At 49.1% G+C, this 26,324-nt stretch overlaps 1 long non-coding RNA gene across 2 annotated transcripts in view; it reads left to right on the plus strand.

Moving 5' to 3' along the window:
* LOC137843666 (uncharacterized) overlaps nucleotides 1–26,324 on the plus strand; it is an 82,500-nt gene that overhangs the window by 41,857 nt on the left and 14,319 nt on the right. Inside the window, exon 1 of one of the 2 annotated variants that reach the window (XR_011089613.1) lies at nucleotides 24,272–25,058. The exons of the other annotated variant lie outside the window; for it this stretch is intronic. This is a non-coding gene — a long non-coding RNA (uncharacterized lncRNA). Of the gene's footprint in view, nucleotides 1–24,271; nucleotides 25,059–26,324 lie in introns of those variants that run through there. 2 annotated transcript variants of the gene reach the window in all.

Below are 26,324 nucleotides of genomic sequence, written 5' to 3' on the forward strand. Positions count from 1 at the left end.
TGCTGGTGGGGCAGGAGGTGAAATTCACCTGGACCTGGGATTTTGGGCAGGCCAGGCTCGCTGCCCGTGCCTCAGTTTCCCCACCTCGCGATGCAGCCGGGCAGGCAGTGTGAGTGCTGCCAGGGTCACGCTGCTGATGAAAAGAAATAGCCTCGCAGCAGCCAAGATAAAGAAACGCTCGATGGGAAAGCGTGTAATGCGGCCGTTTTCATGGGTCATTGCAGGAGATTATGAATTCCACTTACAGCCCGAACGGCTGCAATAGCCTTCACCAAAGCTAAATGTGCTCCGCGGGCCGGAGGTGACTTTGCTGGGGGATGCTGCCGGGCTCAGCGCCGTGCCCAGCACGGGGACCCCGGGGGCTGCGCTGCTGGCTCTGGTTACAGAGCCTGGCTTTGTGAGCTTCCGAAGCCACCCCATAACTGACCCTTCATGCAGCAAATGTCACGGAGTATATATGAGTTTTTAAAAACAGAGGAACTGAATTAGAAGCAAATTTCTTCTGCTCGCTTTGATTCCTCATCCGTCTCCTGCCACCTTCCCAGCAGCGCGCTGAGCGCTCCGCGGCTCCTGGCTGCTCGCACCGAGCTCCTTTACCTGCCTGGTGATCGATGAGCGTTCTGGGCACCTAATTTATTTTGTAAAAATAGTGATTTATTTATACCAAAAAAAGTTTTGCTAGGAGTTGCTTCTGATTTACGGATGTGCTGTTGTGTATATATGGCCTTGTAAATATTCAATTTATTGGCTAAGCTTCCAGGGCTGCACCAGGCCCTGCAAGGTCTGGCCTTGGCAGTGCCAGCAGATGTTTTCTGATGCAGCAAGAGGTCCTCGGCTGTGCTGGTGCTTGCTGCAGGGGCTGAAGTCTCCTCTTCATCCTCTCTGGGCTGTAGGAAATGGCCCTGGGCAGCCCCTTGCCCAGGCAGGGCACGAGTCACGTCCCATCTAGATCAGCCTTCGGTAGCACCCATCCCTCCTCTTCCTCAGCAGAGACTCAGGCTGTGCCTGGTGGGCAGCAGTAGAAAATTGGGGGTGCCACGAGCTTCACAGCTCCTCTTGTTGGAAACCAAAAAGGTGCAGAAAGAGCTGCCGCGCTCCCCAGTTAATTGCCAAGCAAAGGTGTTGCATGCAGGGGGGAAGGCAAGGAATAAAGTGCTTTTACCTGCTCAGCTGGATAATTAAAAGCTGCCTGAAGCACTGCTAACCTTTTTTCATCACGGCATCATTCATTATAAAGCCAGAAAGAATTAACTATGCTGCATTATCAGATAGAGAAAAATATTAATAGCAAAAATGGGAAAGAGAAAGGAGAAATTTTGGGTAAGTTAATTAAACTACTCATCCTCAATGACTTATTAAGTAGCTGGACAGGCTTCTTTGGGCTTAGTGTGTCCCTGAGAGTGCGAGATGTTATCTTGGAGGAGGAAACTTGTCAGCTAGAGCAACTTTTCCATCTCAAGCACGGTGCATGCGTGGTCTGTACCGCCCTTGAGGCTGGCCACTGTCCTGGCCAGCTCTCCGGGTGTGTGCTCTGGGGCTGTCTCCTTGTGTGACCCCATCTCCTCCCCATCATCCTCACCCCCTGTACCTTTGTTGGTGCTGGGACACCAGGACAGAGCTGTGCACTGACCAAAACACAGCTGCCCCAGAGCTCTACAGTGCAGTGAAACCCCTTGTGGGTTTTTTTGGGGCACCCCCTGCTGATGCCAGGCATTTTACTGGCAGCCCACTTCTGGCTGGGCTTCAGGTGAGCTCTTCTGGGAGCCCTGCACAGGTAGGTGTGCTCGTGCAGGCAGACGGCACCGAGTCGCTGGGAGCCCACGCAGCCCCGCTCCGAGGCTCTGCTTGTTAGCAGCTCTGCTTACAACGCACCTCGCCAGTAACCAAACCTGACAGCTTCGTCCCATAAACCACAACTGACGGGCTCTGCAGCTCCTCCTCACTCCGCAGTTGCACAATTTCATATCCAGTGCTGCTGAATAAAAATGGGGACATTTCTCCCCGTGACAGCTGAGCTCTCAAACCATGATAAATCACGTCGCATAGATAGCGTCTCTCAAACTAACCTTTGGGTACGTGTGTAAGTGATAGTAAAACACTGCAGCCTGCATGGGGTTAATTAAGAGAGGCACCCTTGTGCTAAGTTGCAGGGCAAAGCTCAATTAAGTTGGGAACTGAAATGGATAATTCCATTAAAATGGATTTATTCACTGTGCTGCTGCTGATACGCGTCATGCTGAGGAATATTTTCAATGAAAGTTTGTATTTTACCAACTTTGCTTGCCTGCCCTTATCACTGCCGAATGACTGCAGGAAGCTATTTGTACAGGCAGCAGAGCCACATCCGCAGCCCTCCTTGCTGCCTGCCTCCCCAGGCTGGGGGGGACTTCAGTAGACCGAGTTTTTGGGTTGCTCCAGACGATGCTGGGGAAAAGGTCTAGGAGCTGTGTTGGAGGCTGGGGAACATGAGCTCATGAAACACAGGACATGGAAGGGCTGCCAGGCACCTGGAAACCACCTGGTCCTGCCCACACTCCTAGATGTGACACCTCCAGTGGGGAAAATGCAGGTTTTTGGTGGTGGTGAGGATGCGATGTGGGTTTCATGGCACGCAGCAGCTCTTGGAGGCCACACAGGCTTGTTCTGTAGTCGCAGTGACACGAAGCCAGCCCAGAGCTGCCTGCATGGCCAAGGGTGGCCCTGAGCCCCTCCGAGTGCCATCCACACAGTGTGGAGGTCTTCCTGCAGAGGAGCACATCCACGCAGGGGTAATTAACTGATGATCACAGAGTTTAGCAAACACAGACTGACAGCAGCCCCGGCTCGCTTGTAACCCGTGCCTTCGCTAGCATTAGTTCTACAGCTAGCCCTGCTGTCTGTTGACATGTTGTTTCTCCTCATTAATAAATAACTGCCTGGAACAATTATTCTGCAAGAAACCGGCCTTATTATTTTTACCTATTCATTTATTTGTTTGGCCTGTAAAAGGTATAGGGAAAATTATAAAGCTCAGGATGCCTCTGTGAGCAAGAGCCTGGCTATTCCAGTGTGACCTCTTCCTCCCAGGCACAATTTCAGAAAACGTCTAGAAATTTAGTTTTAAACCTTAGTGCACAAGTCATTGCCCTCTGCCTTCTTGTCTCTGCATAAGCAGTCTCCTCGTAGCCCTCAAGCTGAGCTTAGCTCAGAGCAGCAGCCTGGGATCTCCAGGATGGTGCTGATGAGGGCTTTGTGCACCTGAGGAGAGGGGAGATGGGTTCTGGCCTTGGGGACCTGCAGGTTCTGGGGTCCTGGGGATGAGCTGTACGCCTGGCCTCGAGCAGGATGGAGCTGGGTGCTTGCTCAGCTCTGCAAGAGGTGGAGAACAGGCAGGGGATCACCCTGCCCTCTCCACAGCCACCTGCAGGCAGCATCTGCACCCAGGTCCCGAGCATCGGTGGTCCGGCCAGCACGGCCGTTCATCTGAGAAGCATCGTGCTGCAAAGACGGAAACGAAAAACAACTCTTGAACATTTAAGAACCAAAACTGTTTCATTCTTTCCGAAGGTCAGCTGCTTTAAAGTCAGTTCAAGCCACTAGGGCACCTTTCAGTTTCATTTCTTCTGTTTAATTCTCACCAGTTCATTAAAGTCTGACCTTCCATGCTCTTGGCAACAGCTCGCAATGGCCAGCGAGAGACAGGCCATTCTGTTTTCAAGGCTGTTAAACTGCCAGGGATATTTTAGGTTCTTTTCTTAATATTTTTGATAGCAACTCATAAGTCACTATCAGAAACCTTAGCGCGCGGCACAGAGTAGAAAAGCAAGAGATAATGTGAGAGAATAGAAGAACGAAACCACTGAATACCATTTTTTTGTGAGCTGCAGAAAGGTCAGGCAAGATTCTGGACAGTTATCTCATTGTGCTCACTGATAAAGCATAGGAGAGCTCATAGCCACCAGCGGCTCCCTTCAAACAAAGAGATATTTAATTAAACACCACCAAAAGAAAAGGAAGGATAAGTGCTCTGGAGAGAGATTCCTACGACCAGCCAGGCTTTAAGACACGTGAAAGCTGAGATCCAATCTTCCCAGGGCAGCTCAGGGGGGTGCCTGGGCACGACCCAGAGATACCCCAAGCCAGGCTCGGGGGGCTTTGGGGAAAAACCGGGCACGGTGAGCCAGTGCTGTGCGTGTCCTGTGTGAGAAATGCTGGCAGCTCCTGCCCACGTGAGCACAAGGCAATCCCAATCTTGTGTGGATGTGGCAGTAACATAAAGGCACTGGTAGCTGGGGAGCAGGGCCATGGGGAAGGCGTGCGGCTGCTCTGCAGCAGCTGGCACCAAGGAGGTGGCCCCGTCCCCTACCCGGGGCTCCCCGGATCCCCACAGCCCACTCGGTGCCCTGGATCTCCAAAGGGAAAGCTTCAAGGGGGAGAAGAGCTGCTCTTCTTTCTGGTTTGTGGTCCAGGAGCTACGGCAGCCTCTGCCAAAGCCTGAAGCCACGCTTGGAGAGGAAGGGGCGTTTAACCGCCGGCTGAGATCACGGCCGAGCAGCCTGGCTATGGCTGCTGAGGGCATTTAGACATCACATTTTATTTGTTCATCTAATTAAAACAGAGGTAGAGCTGGCTCTTCCCTGCCTAAGTGTCCGGTGCCATTTTGCAGAAGGTGTTGATTGTGCTGCTGCAGCTTGCAGCTGAGATTTGTAGCGCATTGGGTCCCATAAGAGTTGCAGTTTAACAAAAACACTAGCATGATTTATTATCTCCTGTGTTAAGGGAGCAGCCTCTCTCTCTCCAGGTAAAAAACACCCTCTGAATCTGCTTTCCTAATTTGCATAGGTAATGGTCATATCATTAACAGCTCATTAGGAACAGAGCGGTGTGACAAAACAAAAATTCAGAAACACTGAGCTGGAGAGGAACCTAGTCCCCTGCCTTGGCAAGGAAGCGCATTCAAAACCGCAGGTTAAAAAAGAGAGAGCCGTGTCTGGGAGACAGTAAAATATAAAGGGAAGAGCCATGGGTCATTTAGATCTTATGAAATGTAACATATGAGGAGCGATTTGCAGAATGAAGGTTAAAATTGTCTTGTTGTGGCCATTGCGAGCCTCAACTGCTTGTTACGGGGAGCTTGCTCATTGCCTTCAAGGTGAAACGGATGGGGAGGAGATAATTGAATTCTGGTGGAGAGAGGAGGGAGTGGGACGGGGCTGCTGGTGCCTCGCATCCCTTATTGCTCCCAGGCCATGCTGGGGATGCCCTGCTCCTCCCCGGAGTGCCAGCACTGGACCCGGTGCTGTGTGGGGCCAGGACCAGCCGCTCCTGAATCCTGCCCTCCCCGTGGCACTGCCAGCACTCTGCTCCTGTAAGTGCTGCGCGAATTACCTTGGCAATTTAAAGAATGGGAGAAAGTAATAAGTTGAATATGAGGCAGCCCTGTCCAGCAGGTGCTTTTGTCAGGAGAGAAAGCCCCGGAGCCCTTGGATGAAGAAGAAAAAAATAAAACAGGTGAAAAAAAATTGGATAACATATAAATTAAAAAAGAATAGGGCTGGTTTCAATCAATAACCCTTGAATTATTGACTGCTTGTACCATTACAGTCTCATACCCCAGTAATCTTGTGGGGAACTCCTGGCAGAGCGCAGCCGGGGAGGCGAGATGGCCGTTGTCAGGAGCCGTAATTCATTCCAGCTCCGAGTGATAGGCACAGCATGCAATTTTTTTTCCAGAAGTGATCCAGTGTCATTGCAAATAATGTGACATCATTATATCGAAGCCATATTAAATATTATCAAAAGAGCTATCTCGCATGCCTGGCAAGCTGTCAGCGCAGACGGGAGAACTTGTTTGAGCAGGGACGTTTGCTTTCCCTTTTGTCAGCTCGGGTTAGACAGCTTTCTGTCTTTCCAGACTTGCCACTGCCCCAAAGTTTTTCTGTTTGAAAAGTGTGTTGAGGGAGGAAGAACTGGATCCATTTGAATTCAAAGATTAAATTAAAAACATACACCTTTGTACATTTGTACAAAGGTAATTCTTGTGCAAAGTGTGACCTTCCCAGCCCTGATGGCTCCTGGCCAAGCTCACACCGCGTGCAGGAGCCGGGGACCACAGGGCACAGCGCTGCCTCCCGAGGTGATTTGGTGCTCCCCTGCAAGGGGCCTCGGTCACTGGAGCAGCTCATAGCATTGATCGGGAAATACATCTTTCTGCCCATACAAACTTCTGAGAAAAATCTTTGTTTGGAAATAAAATATTGCTTACAAATCTTTTTTTTTTTTTTTTTTTTTTTTTTTTTTTCCCAAAACCCAATGACAATGTTTCCTGGTTAAAAAAAAAAAAAATAGAAAGGAAGGAAAAATAAGAAAATATATGCTGCTGATAACGTGTGAGTAGCTGTTTTTGTGAATAATTTTTCTCCATTTCATGGAGAAGGCCAGGAAGCAGGCATCTTATGTTTAACATGTTCAGTCATTACTGCCTTAGGAGAGATGCAAACTACTGAGGTGGCTGTAAAAGCTTCTGGTCTGTAATTTGAAAAGAAAATAGTGATTTGGGGAGTCTCTGTTTTTGGATGACCAAATGGGAGTGCTTCAGAGGCAGTAATTTTCAGAAAGGATTAATCAACCACTCCCTTAAAGAAGGGAAGAAGAAAAAACCAGCTCCCTGCCTGCTGTGCCTCATTCTTGAAGAGGATGCAGAGAGGGAAGGGGTGTCGCTGCCCCATCCTGCTGCACCCAGAGCCCACTGTGACTCGGAGGGGCTGATCTCAGCCCCATGCACACCTCTGTGGGTTGCAGGAGTGGGTTTGTAACAAGCAGCTCGGAGCCCCCGTTCTTCCTGCAGAGCCAGGCTTCGACCCCACATCACCTGGCTGCGTGAGCCCTTTGCAGCTCCAGGCTCAGAAAGCTGGAAAAAAAAAAATCTTCACATCACCGACAGTGGCAAGCCTCTGTGTCCCCCTGATATCCTTGCAATAATCTTGTCTTCAAAGCTGCATTGGGTTTTTGGAGCAGAGAGAGGGAAGGAAAGGACAGGAGCGCTAAGGAAGGCATACAGCGTACGGCTTTCTCTAGGGCATTGTGTCCAAATAGAAAAGCAAGGGTCTGATGATTTTTATTATTAAGATTTACAGCTAGGAGTTATTTTCCTTGGCAATACTGTCCACTGCCTTTATGAACAGCAATTACAAAGCATTTGGTATCCTGGAAAGCAACAGGCTCGGGAAGAAACTTTCAGAGTGCAGCACTCTGAGGATCAAACATGTTTGGTGATAAATTCTGGGGTTCATTAAGGCAAAACACGGGGGGCAGCCCTTCCTTGGGAACCCTCCAACTCCCAAGGGCACCCCTTTTGTCAGGCAGCAGCCAGCCCTGTGGGGGTGTGGAGCCTGCCCGGAGCCTCTGGGGGCTGATCTGCAAATTGGCAAAAGGCCTGGGACACCAGACTTCTTCCCAACAGCAGCCCTGCGTGTCTTGTAACTTTTTTATTGGGACTGAGTGAAAAGGAAAGGTCTCCCCTTCATTTTTCTGCCCCATTCCTGCCTGGTGGGGTGGCTGCTCTGCCCCCCAGCCACAACAGTCCCCTGTGCCTGAGGGCTTCCCCCTCCAGGGAGAAATGCAACCCCAGTGCTGCTCACCTGCTTTGGAAGGAAAGGGAGAGAATGCCTTAAAATAATGACAGGCCGTGGTAGCTCTGGCAAGTCAAGAAGTTATGGTTGGAATGCAATATTAATGATGAGGATGTGCCCATTTGTAAAGCGGTCATCCCAAAAGCAGCTGGTACTATTTCCATGTTGGTCTCCCTGACTGTGTTATTGAGGTAATACTTTACCGTGAATTCTGGTAGCTGAGGGGCTGCTTCCTTAATGTATTGCGTGAAGATTTCTCCTATTTATAAGCAATAATTCCTTTCCTTCGCTTAACCACAGGCAGAGATGGGAAAATAATCAATGAAGTCAGAAGCAACATGTTTGTTATGTCTTTTACAAATGAAAAAAGGAATTAGACTGAGAAATAAAAGATCTTGGGAGCCCTGTAATTTTTAAAGCTTGTATTTAAAAATAACCCTGTCAGAGTGCTGCTGCTATCATTGCTCGTCTGCACCGGGCATTTGCTTCAGCCTCCACACAACTCAATATTTATACATGAGAAAGTAAATGTTTGGAAGATAAAAAATAAATCAGGTTAAAGTCCCGCTGCGGAAGCTGGGATTTGGTAACGGAGGAGGAAAGCTGCAGAGCGGAGCCAGCCTCCTACCGTGGGCAGTGCTGCAGAGCTGGGGAAGGGGCTGGAGTGCTCGGGATGCAGGGGGCCTCAGGCTTGTTTAGAAGAGGAGACTTGAGGGCCTGTTTCTCCAGATGTATAAGAGCATTTGGATCTGCTGAAACTGGACGCATTAGAGAAAAATTGATTTATTTTTTTTTTGAAATGCATCCAGAGATCGGGGTGAGCAATGGCTGTGCCTCACCTGGCGGCCTGGAAGCAGGGGCTGCCCCTGCCCCTTGGATTCCTCTCATCTCTCTGCTGGGTTAAGCAGCAGTGTGGGTCCATTCCCCTGGTTCCTTCTGCTGGCATTTCCTGCTCAAAATCACTGTGGTGCACCACGTAAATCGCGAGTAAAACTCGGTGGTGATAACCTGCAGCCTGCAGGGTGACCAGAGGGCGAGGGTCAGGCAGAGCTTGTTTTGCTTTGGGGAATTGGTTCTCCTTTCCTCCCCTCCCCAAAATGTTAACCCTGGCCCCGTGCAGGCCCCTGACGTGATGCCACAAACACTTTTGGTGAGCACTCGCCCTCCAAAGCTCTCCTTGTCACCCACAGCCATCCTCCCCACAAGCAGCCAGACTTAGAGCGCAAGGGCTGAGACGGGCTCACTCCGGGCGCTCTTCTCGGCTGCTTGGAGGTGGCATCGTCACAGCAGGGGGACACGGAGAGCATAGGGGACACGTACAGGGGCAGGCTGTGCTGCAAGGAGGTGTTTGCCTTCTCAGGCGCATTGCGATGGGCTCTGCCCACGCTGCCCGGCGGGGAGCTATAGCAGCGGCAGGAAAGTGGGCGAGGGTTGAGTGCGGAGGTCTTTTTATTGCTTGCTTGTACTGGACCTGGAACAAACGGGTTGTAATCCTTCCTGATGGTCATTTCTGCTAGAGAAAAATAATTGGAGGGTCTTGCCTCCCCTTTTTTTCCCCCCCGCACGCAATCTGATACGCACTGCTAGAAAAGCGCTGGGAAGCCGGTACTGGCTGTGCCTCTGTCAGGGATAAGCAGAGCTGGAGTCTGGCTTGCAAAACACTCAGGGATCCTTTGGGAAGAAAGGCTGTGCGTAAATACCAAACTCAGTGTCTTATTATCTTCCTGGGCTGCTGTTCCTGTCCCCCCTGCCTCCAAGCGAGGCGTTTGGAGTCCTGTTTGTTTTGCTGCGGCTGGCACGCTTGGCTGTAACCGACAGCAATTTACAGAAGCCGCGAGTTTGGTTCACCCTATTCCGCGCTCATAAATTAATCTCCCAGGATTAGACTCTGTGTGCCGGTAACACTCCTGGGGCACTTTATTTACACATTAATAATAATAAGAATAATAAAAAGAGAAAAGCAGGACAAGTTCTGACAACTTTCAATAACGGTCTGAAATAAAAACAGGAGCTGGCTCCTTTGTGTCTGGAGGTAATGCTGTCCACTCAGTGCCAGGGGTTCAGCCTCCCCTTTCCAGGTACCTTTTTAAGACACCATTTTCTTTCTTTAAAGCAATGTCACCCAGGGGGGTGTCTGTCTGAGTAACCTGTGCCGATGCTTTGATTTCCTTGTTTGTTGTCACCGCTGCTATTCTATTCTTTAATTGTTGTGTTATTTTAGGACAGAAGTGCAGTTGGGGGATTTATTATTTATTGCTGTGTTGCCTATCAGACAATTCTCTCAAGTTGTTAAGTGTAAACCCAACTCTGTGCCGAGGAGATATCTTACAAGCGTAATATTGAGCTGCTGTGCTGTCAAAACAGAACTGCTCCCCAGCCCTTGCCCCATAAAACTGGAGACATTCCCTCACTGCGCTCCTCCTCCAGGGACAGGTACTTCACTTCTGCAGCATACCCTGGCAATCTGCTGGGGATTTATATTTTTGAATCAATGCCAGGGTTGAAAGGTTTTTGACACCCTGGGCTGCACCCTATGTCTGATGAATTGGCTTTGGTCCATTGGCAGCCGTCTCTCCGAGCACCGTGTTGGGCACCGCAGGGGTGTGCAGTGATGCCCGGTGCTCCCTGCCCACACACCCCTCGGGTTGAGGCAAAGCTGAGGGAAGTAAAGGAAAGCCCCATCAGCACTAGGAAGGATTTATTTTCTTAGATGCTGAAAACTACAGAAAGAGTGAGGTGGGCAAGGAGGTGCAAGGCAAACCCGGGCATGGGGGTTTCCAGCGAGCTGATACGGGTGGGAGCTGAGGCTTCTCCAGGCGCTCCTCTCCGCTCCTCCTTCTTGGAGCCGTTCTGCTCATTCAGAGGGAAGAAGGTAGCATCAGCTCCTTGGCATTTGGAGATGCACTTAAACAGCCAGCAAAACACTGACAGCTGCCACCGCCATTTGGAAATGTTTGGGAGGGCTGGCAGTGGCGAGCAGGCGCCCGGCCAACATTTCTGTTTGCGCTTTCTGCTTTTCTGCGTGTGTGTGTGTTCCTTCCTGGAGCGGGAACATTTGAACATCTCCAAATGTGGAGGAATAATAAAAGGCAGGAAAGTAGTACTCCATTGACTGGGTTGCGAAAAAACAGGACTATTAATGCTAAGCTTCAGCCTGTGGAACACAGAAAATGGTATTAAAGGATTTGCTTTTCATGACCATAATTCAGAGTTAATGTACATTTGATGTTTAATGTATGAACCACAGGTGATTTCAAACTGGCATGGCCTTTTCTAAATAGTGTTTTAATCTTAGGTGTTTTTTTCTTTTTTTTTTTCTTTTTTTTTTTTTAAAGGTTCAGATACTCAGCCTGTCAGACAAGCAGAGAAAAAAAAAATAAGGCAAAGCTAGGCATGAGAATCCAATGTGGGCAAAGGCTTTTGTTCAGTCTTTTATTGAGGTTTTACCTCTAATCTCTGCCTTTTTGATGCAATTTAAGATTAAGGAAATGAAAGGCAAGGCTGTCTGTGAATGGTTATACAAACAGGACAGCCGAGGGGTGCTTATAAGTCAGTTTTGTAAGAGGCTTTGGGCTGCTTTCCCCAGGAAAGGAGAAGGCAGAGGCTTGGCACGCGTGGCGGTGGAGGAGGGAGCAGGCGGGCACTGGGCTGGGGCTGATCCTGCCTGGATTTGTGAGCGAGTGGGCAGGGCAGGGGGAGCAGAGGAAGGAGAGCTGAAGACAACCTGGGAGAACAGTTCAGTGCGGTGGCAAGGTGTAGCACACAGCCTGCAGGGACTGTCTTTCTTGCCTCCGGAGAGGGTTCGTGTGTGCGTGGTCGTGCTGCCTACCCTGGCCTGGCCCAGGAGCATTTGTAAGCACGTCCACACCAGCAGCTGCACAGCATCCTCCTGAACCTGGGTCCCAGTGAGCATGGGGATGGGGCTGTCTGGGCACAGCTCGGTCAAATATCCCACCCACATCTGGGAAGCTGTGGCTGATCCAAGCGGTGGTTCAGGTGCTGGGCGAGACAGACCTTCCTCCTGGTCCAGAGGCACTTCTTGCCAGCTCGAGTCCTGTCCCTGATCAGCCTTTACGGATATTGTTCATGCTCTTTATCATGATAAAAACCATAAATTTCAGGCTCCGCGGGGAATAGAGCAGGCTCTCTGAACACAGGATCAGCCAGCTCATTTTTCCAGCAGGATCCCAGCAGCTCAGCAAACACAGGCTGGAATAAATCCATCTCTGTTTTGTCTGCACCATCTCCTCTGGAAACGTGTACTTGATGCCCTTTCTTGGGCTTCCCGTGCTGCAGAGCCCAACCTGCAGAGTCCAGCACTGGGAGCGCTCTGTCCTTGCTGCAGAACAGGGCTTGTTTGGTCTGCTCAGGGTCCTCAGCTCCTGCTGCAATGAGGAAAGGGTCTGGGGCTGCTTTGTTTCTTGGATGAACTGGAAAAATATTCCCATCCCCAGGCAAAAATCCATCGCCACATGCAGTCAGGCAGCAACCGTATTTGTATTCACAGAAGGTGGATCCCTTAAAACACTCAGAAAACAGGGGGAAAAACAAGTTCCTGCCAGGAAAAACATCTCAAATAATCAAACCCCTTCACATGGCACTGGTGATAAATTGGCACTACTTATCCTGACGAGCTGAAAGGTCATGAGCAGACCTTACAAAATAATTATTAAATAACTTTGCCATTTGTTCAGGATCAGTTGCAACCTCATTACTGGGACTGGGAGATGATATCTCTGCATCCTGGGCACAGATCCAAAGAGGTCATTAGTAACAATTGTCCCAAATTTTGCAAGGGGAGGAAAGATTTATCTTCAATTAACACATGTAACTTTCCAGGCTTTTGTCTTTCTGGTAAACAATCTGTGAGGAGTCTGGAGACATATCTTCTATCATTATATTATATGTATTTCAGTAGCCTTGAAGGGGGCGAAGGGCAGAGTCAGAAAGAAATGTTCTGTCATTGCAAAGCTTTAAGCTCAGCAAAGAATAAAGAGCCATAAATTAAAACCTCCTTAGTCCACAGGACTTCTTGCCTTACCTACAGTGAGCTGCGTTGATCATAGGTGCTCATTTATATCCACATCAAGCCTTTGGGTGCATGTTCATGTAACCGGGGTGACCTGCAGCTCCTAAGGGCTCCGAGACGAGTGGGGAGCCCCTCATCCCCGCTCCTGAGAGCCCCCGCAGCCAGCGCTGGCTCCTCTCTCCTCCCACCCGCAGCCCTCCTACATGCCAGCGGCATTATCAGCCCAAGGCAGAATATTTCTTTAAACTTGAAATGAGTTTTGTTGATCAAAAAGTGGCAAATGGGAACGCGTCCAACAAGGGTGGGTTGCTGCAAGTTAAACAAACAAAGATTTCTACAGCCCAGTGCAAGCTCATTAATATTTCCAGACAAATTAAACACTACTTGAGGCTTTGGCAAAAAAAAGGCAAAATTTTCATCGAGCCTTTCCCCCCAGCTTGTCAACCACCTCTAATTATTCAGGCAACTATGAGTAAAGCCCAACTAGTTCATCCTTACTTCTTGTCTGTAGCTAGTCAAAATTAAATGGAAAGTGAACTCTGCACCCGTGAGACTTCTTGGAACAGAATTTGCTCTTTTTTAAGCTGCTCCCCCACTGGATGATTTCTCCCATGCATTACTAGGCTTACAAGCTCACAATTCAGGAGCAAGAGGAAGCTGTCTGTAAACCATTCCGCATTAACAATTTTAAAGAAATCCACGAATGATAAACACACAAAGACAATAAGTTCAGGCTCCAGTTAAAGGAGGATTTAAGCCTGAACGAGTGCATGTTAATAACTGAGCGTGTGTGCTCTGAGGCTGACTTTGAACTCAATTCCCCTGACTTTGCTGGGCCTTTCTGATGCTCCTCAGTCATCTTGGGTTTCCCCGTGCTCCCCCGTCGGAGCCCTGGCAGCTACGCTACACCAGCACTGGGAGCGGAGCACGGTGTCGGTGGTAATGGGATCAGCCAGCAAGATCCATTAGTCTAACAGTTTGCCCTTCGCTTTTGTTGTGCTGAAAATTTAATTGGCTGCTGATTCAAAGAAGAAAAATCCTTCCTCTTTACTTTAATCTGGCAGTCACTTTTGTCCTCCCGGGACTTCAGCACTGGCCACTGATTCCTCGAGGACAATCAAAATGGTCTTAGAAGAATTTCCAATACCTTATATTCCTGATGCACTTTATTAGAAAGTGTATGTCATGCTGCAGCTGAGAGACAGCAGGACTCACGTCCCAGGATTCAGCTCCCAGAGGAGCGAAGAGCAGCTCAATAGCTCGCCCTTCTAGTTATCCAAGTGGATTGGAAGCTGATTGAAAACGCTCAACGCAGCCGTCCAGCCGGGGCTGGAGCTCTGCTCTGCTCCCACGGGCACGTGCTTGCACAGCCGGCTGCCTGCTGCTGCTGGGGGCCAGTCCCGTGCCCCAGCCGGGGAAAGCAGCGACTAACCGGGGGCTGGAGGAAGCTCTTTTCCCCCTCCTTCCAAAAAAACAAGGATCATAACCCTGAGGTGGGGCTCCAGAGGGACTCAGAACGCGCCCAAATGGCAACGGCTTGTGATTTCCTTCAGTCCTTGCTGCACGGACCCAGCGTGTGTGCTCGGGCTGGGAGGTACAAGTGAGAGCCCCAGCCTGATCGTGGGGACGTGCTGAATGTGAATCGCAGTTCTAGTGCCTGAGGAAATAAAGGAAGGAGAAGCCACTGAGCCTGTTGTTCTCCTGCAGCACCAGGGTTCAGCTCTGACCCAGCTGAAGTAACTGACAGCATCAATTATTTAATGCCCATATGGTGTCCTATGCAAAATACACTGATGCCCTGAGTCTGTTTCTGATACGTGAGTAATTGTTATCCAGTAGATGAGTTTCTTCTCAGCAATATTAAAGAAAACTGGGCAGGCTCTGGAACTGTCAGTTTAACAGAAAGATTTTAACCTGTTCCCAGGCCAACGCATCCTATCACTGCATGCTGGCTGCATTCAGGACTGAGCTGCAAACACACCAACATCACAAAAAATAGGGCTGGATGCTCACCCCAAAGGGCCACCTAATCTGTCCCCTGCCTCCAGGGCATGACCAGTCCCACCTAAACCCTTCCTGGCAGATGCTTCTCCAATCTGTTCCCTGAAAAGGGAATTTTCCATGCTCTCCCTGGGCGATCTATCCCAAGACTTAACTAGCCGTGCCATTAGAGGCATTCGCTGGGTGCTTGCTCTTTTCAAAGCTTTTACTAGCTTTGCCATTAGAAGTGTGTTTCTGATGTCTAACATGAATGCTCCTTGCTGCAGTTTATGTTTATCTTGTCATCCTCATAGTGAACATGAAAAACTGTTTATTCTCTTCCTTTTTGGAGCTTTCCTTTAAATGTTTGAAGCCTGCTTTCACGTCTCCCCTCATCTTTCTTCTATAGAATACGCAAACTGACTTTTTCCTCAACTTTCATCATGTATCACTGTTTTAAAATCTCTGATTGCTCTTGTTGCTTTTCCCCTGAACCTTCTCCAGTTGGCTCACACCTTCGCTGATGTGTGAAGCCTGAAATTGGACACAGTATTTGTAACCGAGCTTTAACAGAAGCACAGTGTGCAGCTTTCTGTGCCTTGCAGGATCCTCTCCTGTGCATGCACACAGCACCAATCCCTTAATGCTCTCCTTCCAAAGCTGGGATCTCGTGGAAGGTGGTGGACACGGCTTCTGAGCTGCTCCTCTCCTGCAGCTGCTGCTAATCCAGGACCCTTTCTGGGTTTTCTGCTCTCCTTGAGCTACCCCACAAGCTGTGTTCTCGTGGAGCCGGGCAGGGGAGCGGAGCTGGGAAGTTTTCGTAGCCCTGAGCTAAACGCCCTTCAGCCGTGACAGCAGCACACAGCGTTCACGCTGACTGTGCCTTTTTTTTTTGCCTAATTGACAAAAAAAGCAGCAGTGGCCCCTCCTTTTTGTTCGTGTCAACAGCACACAGCAATGGTTTATCACACTTCCCCGGCAAAGCTGCTTGCCTCGCAAGCTATAGGGGAAATGTGAAGTCGTGGGTAGAACAGCAAATGAAGCCTCTCCTGATCATCGGCAATGCAGAGAAAAGCTGATGTTTAACTTTCTGGAGCTTTTCCCCTGGAGCAGCTCAGTGTGGGGGCAAAGAGAAAGTGGGGAGCGAGGAGGAAGAGAGAGACTCAGGAAAGTGGCAGAAGAAACGCGCCACCAGAGCTTTCATTTAAATAAAGAGCAAAGTAACATTGTGCTCCATTGATTACACATTTTTTCTGACTGTTGTGACATTTGCAGGAAGGCTAATTTATTCAAGCATGGAAATCTTTAAAAACTTAATTAAGTTATTTCTGCTATTTCCATGCCTTATTGTTTCGACTTCACATTTAACTTTTATTTCTGGATAATTTTTTCTTTTTTTTTTTTTTTCAATCTAGGAGGGGAAGAAATTGAAGGAAAGAGGAAGGTCCTGTGGTGACCCCAGTTTCTCCCTTTTGTGACTGCTGTCTGGGGACCTGTCCCACACCTGTCTCCTCCAGGTAGGTGCCTGGGCATAGGGCCACGATGGAGAGTGTGAGAGGAGGATCTGCTCCTCCTGGCTGGCTGCAGGCAGGAGACCCCTGTGCCCCCTCCTGGCCCTCTTTGGGGCCAGGAGCTCCCACAGGCACCCACACCGATCCTTCTTTCCCCAGGGACAGAGCTTTGCTGAGCCCAGCGCTGCTCTGGGAGGGCACGAGGCACTGCCAGCAAGCCAAAACGCTGCGTTAATAAAGTTTCTGTCAGTAAATTCACTAATTAAGGCTCACAGATGGAGCTGTAAGGAATGCTTGTGGTGAAACCCAGGAAGTGTGAAAATTGCCCGCTTTCGGATGCATGCGGCAAGTCTGGAAAAAAAAGATGAGAAAAACCTTCAGGAGTTTCAAGAAGTGTCACCTGCATCTGAGGAGCTGGGGTGAGAGCAGAGGCCGGGCGGGAGCGTTGCAGTTTCTCAATGAACTGGTGCTTGGCCAGGTGATACGGCCGTGATTTTACAGCAAAGCTATGGGGGAGCAGGGCTTGAAGCGAGGCCAGCTTCTGAAGTCCCAGCTTAGCACCCTAATCACCAGGTCTCCTTGTCCGTGACAGCAAAGCTGTATGCAAGGAGGAATTGCTACCGCTATTAAAAACACCAGAGCCATAAAGAGCTCCAGCCGTAAAAGACAAAGTGCTATAAACCATCCCAGCGGCAGCAGTTGGGGCTGTGGGAAGAGAGCAATCCCCTTGCTGTCCAACATTTGCCGAGCATTAGACTAATTTCCCTGGGGGCTGCAGACGAGACGTTCAGTATTCTCGCTATACCTCTGTGTATTATTTTTAAGCCGTTAATCTCCGCCTCATATTCTGACTCAAGAACCTTCACAGGAGAAATGGATGGCGTGCCTCCCCCAAACAGCACGACAATGCACGGCGGTGCAGGCTGCGCCACGCCAATGGGAGTTGCTCTCAGCTGCTTTTTTCCCCTTTCCATTCCAGCAGGCACTGGTTAGAGGGGATGTGCGTGTCCCCACTCTGCGTGGCCACGGTTTCCCAGTGCCCACCAGCAGGGCTGTGCTGGGCACCTTCAGCTGGCACAGAGGGAAGGGATATGCTCCATGCCCCCTTCTGCTGCTGCAGGCTGTGGCCACAGGTCCCAGTGCTGCAGAGATCCGTAATGGTTGTTGCTGGCCAGAGAGAACCAAAGGGAGCCACAGGTTGCAGGGAGCTGCGCTGCACTCAGCAGGAAGCAAATCTACTTTCTTCTCTGCTGTAGCATTTCTTTATTTCCTCCCTCTGTAGCTAAGGCAACATTTGTATTTGTCAGCCTATGGCTATCCTTTGCATATGGAATACATTTGCTTTGGGTGTTTGCCATTAACATTTTCATTTCTGTTTAGTGTCAGGAGTTTTCGATTACTGGCCGTGCAGAGCAGTGAGCTTTTGTTTTCATGCTCTCTTTGTTTTCATTTCCACATGCCGTCCGAGTAAATTACAGGACGGGAGTCCTGCCCTAGGGAGCGAAGGGAGAAATCTAGTTACCAAACTATATTTGGATTTGGCTGTTCTCCGGCGGCCGCTGGCTTGCGGGGTCTGGGTTTATCCAAGATCATATTGTACTTCAATGAACAAGCAGAAAAAGCAGAGACTGAACAAATCCCTTGTCCTGAGTGTCACCCCTCGTCCCTCTCTGCACTCCCATCCTCAGTGGCACGTGCCCCAAGGGGACACCACGCTCGGTGCAGGGGGCCAGGGGCACCAGGACGGGTCCGTGGCAGCCCCAGGACAAGGACCTTCTCCTCTTCCTTATTCCAGTCCTGCTTTACCTCTCCCTTGCTTTATGTCTCCACTTTATAACTTAACTCCATGAAGTCAAGTACAGATAAAATTGCTTTATCCAGTAAAGAAATGAGGACCGAGTAAATGCGCATCCTGACTGAAACAGCAAGCTCCATATTTCTGAAGTGCTGCTTCCCTAAAATATAATTAAGCCATAATGTTTAGAAGCGAGCAGTTGAAAGAGCAATAAATGGCTGCCAGGTCAGGTAAACACCAGAGCAAAAGCGAAGTGTTTAGCAAAGCTGAAAGCCCTTTATTGTGTGTATACGACGTGCTCCTGAACATTATTGCATTACCCAGGCTGTCACCAGAAAGTGAGCAGCGAACCAGGTGTGAGAAGCAGCCGTGGGGTGCAGTCTGCTCATCTGCAGCCCGAGTCCCCTCTCTGCACAGACCCGAACCCTCCTCAGCTTTGTTTTTACCCCACGTAACAACCCCAAGGAGCGGGCATCCTCATTAACAGCTCACCTGCAGCACACACTTACAACCCATGGGCAAAGCCTTCACAGTGCTTCCGTGACAGAGCTGTGGTAGCGGGGCTGTGAAATTAATTTGTCTTAGCACAGCACCCAGGGACCCTTGGAGGGCCTCAGAGCCTGAGCATGTTTACCCACAGGGCCAGGCTTTCCGAAGGATTAAGGATGGGGAAAGTCGTGTCTGACAATGGCCTTTCTGCTCTGAAGCACCATACTTTTGAAAAACATCCTGGTAATAATCAGCAGCTGCAGGAACACGCTCTGTGGATGTGTTTCTACCTTGCATCCCCTCCAACCATGCTCCTCAGCTGCTGCTGAGGCCAGGCCAGCACAGCTCCAGACCTCACCAGAAAGCTGAAAAATTGCAGGAAGTTGCAGTTCTTAAGGAACAGATGCTTAAGCTCCGAATTTTTAGAAAGGTTATCCTGGTCATTGTGCAAGCAAATTAATTCCCCTGCGGTCAAGGCAGGTTTCCCCTTCCCCATTCCCTTTCCATTTCCCCATTCCCTTTTCCTTTTTCTCTTAGCTGGTTAAAAAAAAAAAAAAAAAGAAGGAAAAAAAAAAAGAAAACATTTAATATCTCCCACTGACCTGCAGATCTGCTTTGAACATCTAAAAATGCCCTCATTGTGCTGCTTCTCCTAAACAGCTATCATCTGAATTGCTCGCCGCTGCCTGCCAGCCCCGCTCCAGCTCCCATCAATGTCACACGCCCCGTCTCTCTGCTCTCCAGCCTTCACGCCTGCAATGCATCTGCAATGGCAAGGTCTATAACACAGCCCATGATATTAAGGATGCTCGTGCCACAAATGAGCAGGCCAGAATCTGTGCTTGCACTCCCAGAAAAAAAAGCTCGGAGGTAGGACAAAAGCTGTTGCAGCTTCCTTAACCAGAGGCTGCTCCAAGGGGGTGTGTTTTGGGGGGAGCCTGGAGCCCCGTGGGGCTGCTCCCCATGCAGCTGGGTGGTGGGAGCTGGTGGTCCCTCTGCTCCTCAACCGGAGACATCTCCGGGCTGCTTGGTTCCAGGCCAGGTCAGAGCTGCAGTTAGCCCCTGCCGTGCTTTCTGCATGTTGGTGTGCCTGTAATTTATGAAAGAATTTAATTGTTTGGAAGGCAGTCTGTATCCAGCAGAATATATCGCAGTACATCACTGATTTCAAATGCAGTAAAATTTGACTGGTTTCATATAGGGCTAAATATTTTTTAAGTAATGCAACATCTCTTTTTAAATCAGTGTGACAAACATTTTATGGCATATGTAACACAGGCATGACAAAATATACTGTCCTTTCTTGTAGCTAAATTTCAGAAGGCACTGGGCAAACTCCAGCTCAGCAAGGAGAAATGAGGCAAATAAATCCAGCAGCTGTTTAATAACCGGACACACATCGCCTCGAACAGGCACCCAGCCTCACACCCTCACAAAGCAACCACGTCCCAGGCAGTCCACACGGCAAACGCACCTACCCACGTGCCCAGCCCCACGATTAACACCTGGACACTAATTACAGGTATGACCTCTTTGTTTGTGCACTACCAGGAACATTTGTGCACCCTGCCCCACTGTACCACCCGCAGAGCATCCATCCCAAGAACATGGTACGAGGTGCAAGCCTTCACCCACCCTTGGACAGACAGAGATGGTGCAAGGAAAGGACATCTCAGGAGCCATCCTAATTGCTGCAGCAAACAGGAATATCAAGGAGAAGGCATGAAGATTGTCCTCTGATGACTGCAAGAGCACACAGTGCAAGGAAAAAGTTGCAAGGTTGCAAAACTGTAGAGTTTTGCAACTGCACCAAATGCTGTTAACCTCTGATTTAGAGTCTGGGTTTCCTTTGACTTAAAATGATTTTAAAGGTTTCTGCACTCCGGCAATCTAATTACCCAAAAGATTTCTGTTAGACTTTTTTTTCTGCCCCTTTATTTCTAAAGAGGTCTTTCTAAGAATGCCACTAGGTTAGAGTCATTATGGCATATAATGCAAACAGGGCCATTTATTGTATTTTTATGAGGGTAATACTGCACCATCTAATAAATTTTACAGGAAGGATTCAATACAGAAAATGCTGAGATTCAGCCACAGCAGGGTCAGCCAATGTTAGCTCTAATTTCAGATGAAAGTAGTTAAGGGAGGAAAATATGTATTTTTTTATTCTTACAGTTTGGAAGTGGTAGGGAGGGATGGAAGCTAAGGAAAAACCAAGTGAATACAAAGACTATTGAAAGAGCAGATACAAATGAACTGGCTCAAAGAGAACAAGAAATTCCCAAGCTGCCCATGCAAATGCTACATCTTAACAGATTTTGAAAACATTTGCTTTCTCCCTCATCAATTTGAATTTCTTTGTGAGGTCTGAAAACACTAGCTTGTGTTTGGCCGTGGGACAGGAATTTTATGCCAAGAAGAAACGCATGGTTTGTGGTGGAGAGATGCAAGAATCCCCCCATGGTGTTAGAGCCATGGGAAGCCTTTCCCACTCAGGCTCAGCCTCCAATCTCCATGGCCACAGGACCTTTGGGGTGCTTGGGGAGCCCCAGCACTTGTGTGGCCTTGCACGGAGCTGAGTCTCTCCTTCCCGAAGAGCTCGGGCTGCCTCTCTGCCCATGGAAAGCAGCAGGCCAATTTGCACTTGGTTTTGCAGCTCTGTTTCTCTTAATCAGTTCATTACAGCAAGTCGGGGAATCAATGAAAACAGGTTATTGATCAGAAATTCATAAGTTAAAATTGTGTTGCTAGTACTAGTTCATTTCTCAATGGCAGAGACAAATCTATACCTCCCCTCCTCTGGAAAAACCTCAGCCAGTGCAATTTTTAATAGCTTTCTTCAAATGCTGCTAGCACACCCCGGCAATAAGAAAGCACTTGAGGCAGCTCGGCTGCCGCACACCGCAGGCAGAAGGGCTCAGGCTCCTGGCTGGGACAATTTCCCTGCCCAGCTCTGGACATTTAGCACAGAATATGGCCCAGCAGCTTGGAGATGTGCCCATGTGCACGAGGTGCTGCAGTAAAACATGTGCAAGGCCTGCAGCTCCGATGAAGCCCAAGGACTTTGGGGCTGTTGTTGGCACTGCGGGACAGCGGAGCTTCTGGGAGAGCCCCAGCAAGGCTCATCCAGATGTGCAGAGCTGCTGGAAGGGTTCGTGGTGCTGAGCTGCTGGGGTAGGTGTGCATGGTGCTATGTGGGATGCAGCAAGTGCAGCTCTCGCCCATCTGCGTCAGCTCCTGGGCAGGCAGGCTGCAGTGCTGCCGCTGCACGAGGCTCTGACAGCTAATCTGATCCTTCATGCTTCTCTTGTTCTCCCCGCTCGCCACTGATAGACAAAAATTCCCAGCAAATGACTGGTTTCATGGGCTGTTTCCTCTGCTGTCAATAGCGGGAATTGAGAACTGTCATCACTGCCCCTCCCCACAAAAATAAACAGTTCAATTACTTATTGCTGCCGCTTCCAGAGCTAATTGTACTGCTAATTTATTTATTTATTTATTTGTTTTCCTGGGAGCAGTGTTACTTTTTTGCACACCAATGTCTTTAGTCTCTTTAAGGGTTTTATAAAGAATATTTCATCAAGCATGATTCAGGAACGAACTCAGTGAGATGACATTTCCTTTCCAATTTTCTGTTTATATTATCGGAGAGGGGATTGCTGGAAGCCCAGGGCTGTTGCTGCTAACCTGATTCATTCCATACACACAGACAGGACCGAACGCAGACAAATTTTACTGTATTGGCCGGTGTCTATACGTAATGATAACAATAATACGTTTTATCTATCTCCTGTGAAGCTCAAGAGGAGTTTTCCCAGTAAGTTCAACAGAAAGATGATCAAGCTACTACTTAAATTCTAGCTGGAGAACCTCAGATTACTTTTCTTCCACCATTTCATATTCTTACAGCGCTGGTGATGTGAGGGCAATATTCCTGCTCTTCGTTTTGATTAGTTTTTGTGTCTGCGACAGAGACGGGAGCAGCATCTAGGATCCTCGCGCATCCCTTACGTGAAGCCAACTGGGGAGAGTCTCACGCTTTCTCCTACAGCTTGAAGCAGGCTGCGCTGCTGAAACGCAAGCCCTCTTTCTCCAGAGTGCCGATTTGACAGCTGCTGCTGGATTTACAAAGGTTAAGGCTGATTTTCCATTCTGGCCAGATGGGTTAATGCTCTCCCTGACCGAGAGCGCAGCCAGCCCGCGGCACAGCCGGCGCTGGAAGGGCTGGGGGTGCAAGGCTGGGAGCCCAGCACCGCCAGCTGAGGTGCTGAGCGGCTCCGAGCTGCAAACGGGATGGGAGGCAAAGAGTTGCAGGGAGACAGCTCTCGGGGTGAGCTTACAGAGAGATTACAGTGGAGAATGTTTTTACCAGAGGCCCCTCCAAGGCTTCCTGCAAGTTGAAAGGAAAGCTAAATTAGAGGGCTTTATTCTTCATGTCTTTTTAACCATTTCGCTCATGGTACCAGACAGAGAACAAAGGAACCAGTTGCTGGCAGCCTCACCAGCACAGAAAAACCGGCTGCAGAGTCCTCGTTGGCAACAGGGTGTTTGCTAGATGTGCGGCGAGCAACGTCTTTAAGAGGGGTATTATAATCAGCCGTGGTGCAGCTGAGAGCTGGGATCTGGGGCTGTGACGAGGCGTCCTGCAGTGAGGCTGCAGCCCTGGATGCGGGGAGGGTTTGGGCTGGGGGCTGCACAGCTCCTGCAAACCTTCCCCTGCACACACAGGGCTTGGCGGAGCAGGAGGAGGCTTCTGCATCCATCCGAGTCCTGTCGATGGCAGCTTTCCCCTGGGAGCCAGCTTGCCTCCCACACAGGATGGAGGCAGGCAGCAATATGACCCTTGGTCTGAGTGCTTGGCACGGGAATATCAAACCCCGTCTGTGTGAAAACATCACCCCAGCCACCGGCCTGGTGCTGCTATTAAACACTTCCATTTACAGAAACTCTCCTTCTTCTGGCTTTTTCGGAATGATGATAAATCTTCCCGCTTAAAATGCACCCCGAAGAATGACAACATCAATCATTTATTAACTGGGATTAGTTTACAAGCTTTCTAACCCCTTCCTTGCGAGGAGTGCCTTCTGACTGCTGGAAAAGAGATGTAGCCAAGGAGCATCTCCTCTTTTCCACGTGCTCCATCTCCCACTCATCCTGCACCTGCCTTTCCCCCCAGACTGGACCCCTCCTTGCCCGTTGCTTTGCCTGTCTTGAGGTCTCAGCACAAAGCCACCCCTTTCCTTCACCTGGCAAGAAATGAGGTATGTGATTCTGCTCTAATTTCCCCAGTATTAGGAGTGAAGCGGGAGCTTCTGTCAGGCCAATTCTCTTTCCGGATTCTTTACAATGAAATGCAGCAACAAGGGAAACATAATACTTCATTATACTACAATACAGCGAGCAATTTACATGCTTCTCTCTCTCTCTCTCTTCTTTTTTTTTTTTTTTTAATTGTGCCTGTGCACCTGAAGGTGGGAAGGAGCTATAAAAATAAACAAACACGCATTTATCCCAAAGTCCTGCTCCAAAGCACCAGGGTCCCTGTGGTCGGTGCCCTCACCCTGACTCCAGCTTGGGATGGGAGAAGCCCCAGAGCTTTGTGTTAGAAGCCGTTTTTTTTGTGTTAGCTCAGATGGGATCTCAGAGCACTGCAGCTCAGGTTCTTTTTCTGCCTCTCCTCTGCTCCTTCTTCTCAGCAGGATGCTTCAGTTTGGGCGTGTTGTCAGCTCCTGCCCGGTCTCTGCCAACCCCAAATGAACCGCTCCTTATCCAGAATATGGCCAATGATTCAGCGGCAGTGGTGGGATCTTGTGTCTCACATTAAATCAATGGAACTTCCTTGCATTGACAGGCCCTTGCCACTTAAGTAGACAAGAAATGGGTACGAATGGATGCTGCAGGTTCCTCCCGACTGTGAGGCATAAATCTCAAGGGAACGGCAGCAGAAAGGTGAAAAACTGCTGGAAACACAGCGCAGGATTCAGGATTTATTTGGAGTTTTTCTTCTACATGTGAATGACAAAATGATAGCAGCCTTCTTCCTGCCAAGGGTTAGCAATTAGTATGGCAAAAGGAAAAGGTAATTTGATGGTGAGTTTGGCAAAGAGCTCTTACGCATGCCTTGATGTTGCACTGCAACAATAATGTATAAAATCACCTTTGACAAGGCATCGCACCCTGGCAATCCTTCAGGAGATTTTTGCTTAAATAAGAGCCAGGCAAGGGCTCCGCCACGGAGAATGCTTGCTGCTTGGCCGTGACAGGCGAGGTCCCGCTTAAGCACGCTGCACATTTTAAAAGTTTGTAAGCATTCTTGTGACAGTATAAAAATGGTTGGAGGGCATCAGATGCTAGGATAATGAGGTTGGTATAATTAGCCTTGATGGATAGGTAACGAGATAGAGAAGCATGGATGGGAATTAATAGATTAAACAGCCAGATTAACTACTACTGTTTAAAGAGTGACTCCTGACCCAGCCCTCCAGCTGCAAGTGATCTGTCTCAGCTAGCTCTGCTGTAAAGCTGCAAGGCAGGGCAGCCCACCCCTTTCTCTTGTAGGTTGGTTGTGTCTTATTGGAAGAAGGAATGCTAAAGTCATTACATCCCCTTCCCTCCCGTTCCAAGGGGAGCCAGGCTGTGCTGCTGTGAGTAGAAATGTCATTTCTGAAATGTAATTTGGCTGGAGAACGCTGCAGGACAGCAGCAGCTGTAGAGGCAAATCCAAATAATGCTCAGCACTGTAATTGTGTATGTTTAAAAAAAAAAAGAGAGAGAGAAAGAAAGAAAAGGGAGAGAGAGAGTGGTCTCCTCTCCTCTGCTGGGTATTACAGATGTAGCTGTCATCCTATTTCCTTCACTGAGTGGTTGTAGGTGTTCGGTGCTGATACTCCTGGGTGTTGTACAGAGATTGGAATATAATTTCTGATGCACAGAGGTCAAGCTGCGCGGCTGTACAGGCGAGCCGTAGGTCTGACAAGGACTTAGCGAGCTCAGAGCCTGATCCAAGTCCCTCAACGGAGATGGCTGGGCTGGCTCGGATGAGCCACGGGGGGCGAGGTGCAGCCCAGCAGTGCCACAAGCAGCGTCTGGGAGGCTCCTGGGCACTTTCTTCCATCCTCATCTTTATTTCCAGTTGGGTGTGCAGCTCGCAGAGCCCTGTTTGTGTCCTCCTCTCTACCCTGTGTGTCTTGTCCTTGTGTATTTGGGACTAAATGCCTAGGAGGTGATGGGTCTAAGATCCCTCCGGTCCCTTGTCCTTCCCTGCTGGAAAATGCAGCAGTGGGCTCACGTGTAGGTCGTCCTTGTGCACTCCTCACCTGCTGCCCCCCCCAAATAACCTCTCTGTGGCCTGCCATGCAGACTGCATCACCTGTGAATGACCAATTCTAGCTGCACGCTAAAGTTCTGTTAAATCACTTAAGTTGCTTTGCAGCAGAAATATAATATTGTTTTACTGTGCCCTAAATTAGATGGTGTGCTTTATATAGACATTAATCAATACATGAAAGAGACACCATTAGGGAAGACAGAGTTCTTAGCTTTTAAATGAACTCTTTGCTGTGTTACATCCCAGATTGTGAAAATTGAAATCAATTTATCAATCTAATTTTCTTTTCACAATTTATGCTTTTATTTTTCAATTCACTCTAATCAGGCAGCTGAGCTAAAGAGCAACAGCTTCTGCGTGCAGTCAATGTCTTCTTCCAGGTTTGCTGTGAATTCACAGTAGGCTGCTCCTGTTTGTGGCAGGGGATACGCTCTATTAGATGGGATACAAAAGTGATGTTCTCTTGTGCGGTGTGATCATTAGAGTTTCTGTGTTCTCTTCATTGTAATGGTGAATTATCCCACCCCAGTAACGTCATCCAACTTTCCTAAATTATTAATCCTTTTCAACAGGCTATGGGAGC

This window comes from Anas acuta, chromosome 23 (genome assembly GCF_963932015.1).
Source record: "Anas acuta chromosome 23, bAnaAcu1.1, whole genome shotgun sequence".
Taxonomy (NCBI): domain Eukaryota; kingdom Metazoa; phylum Chordata; class Aves; order Anseriformes; family Anatidae; genus Anas; species Anas acuta.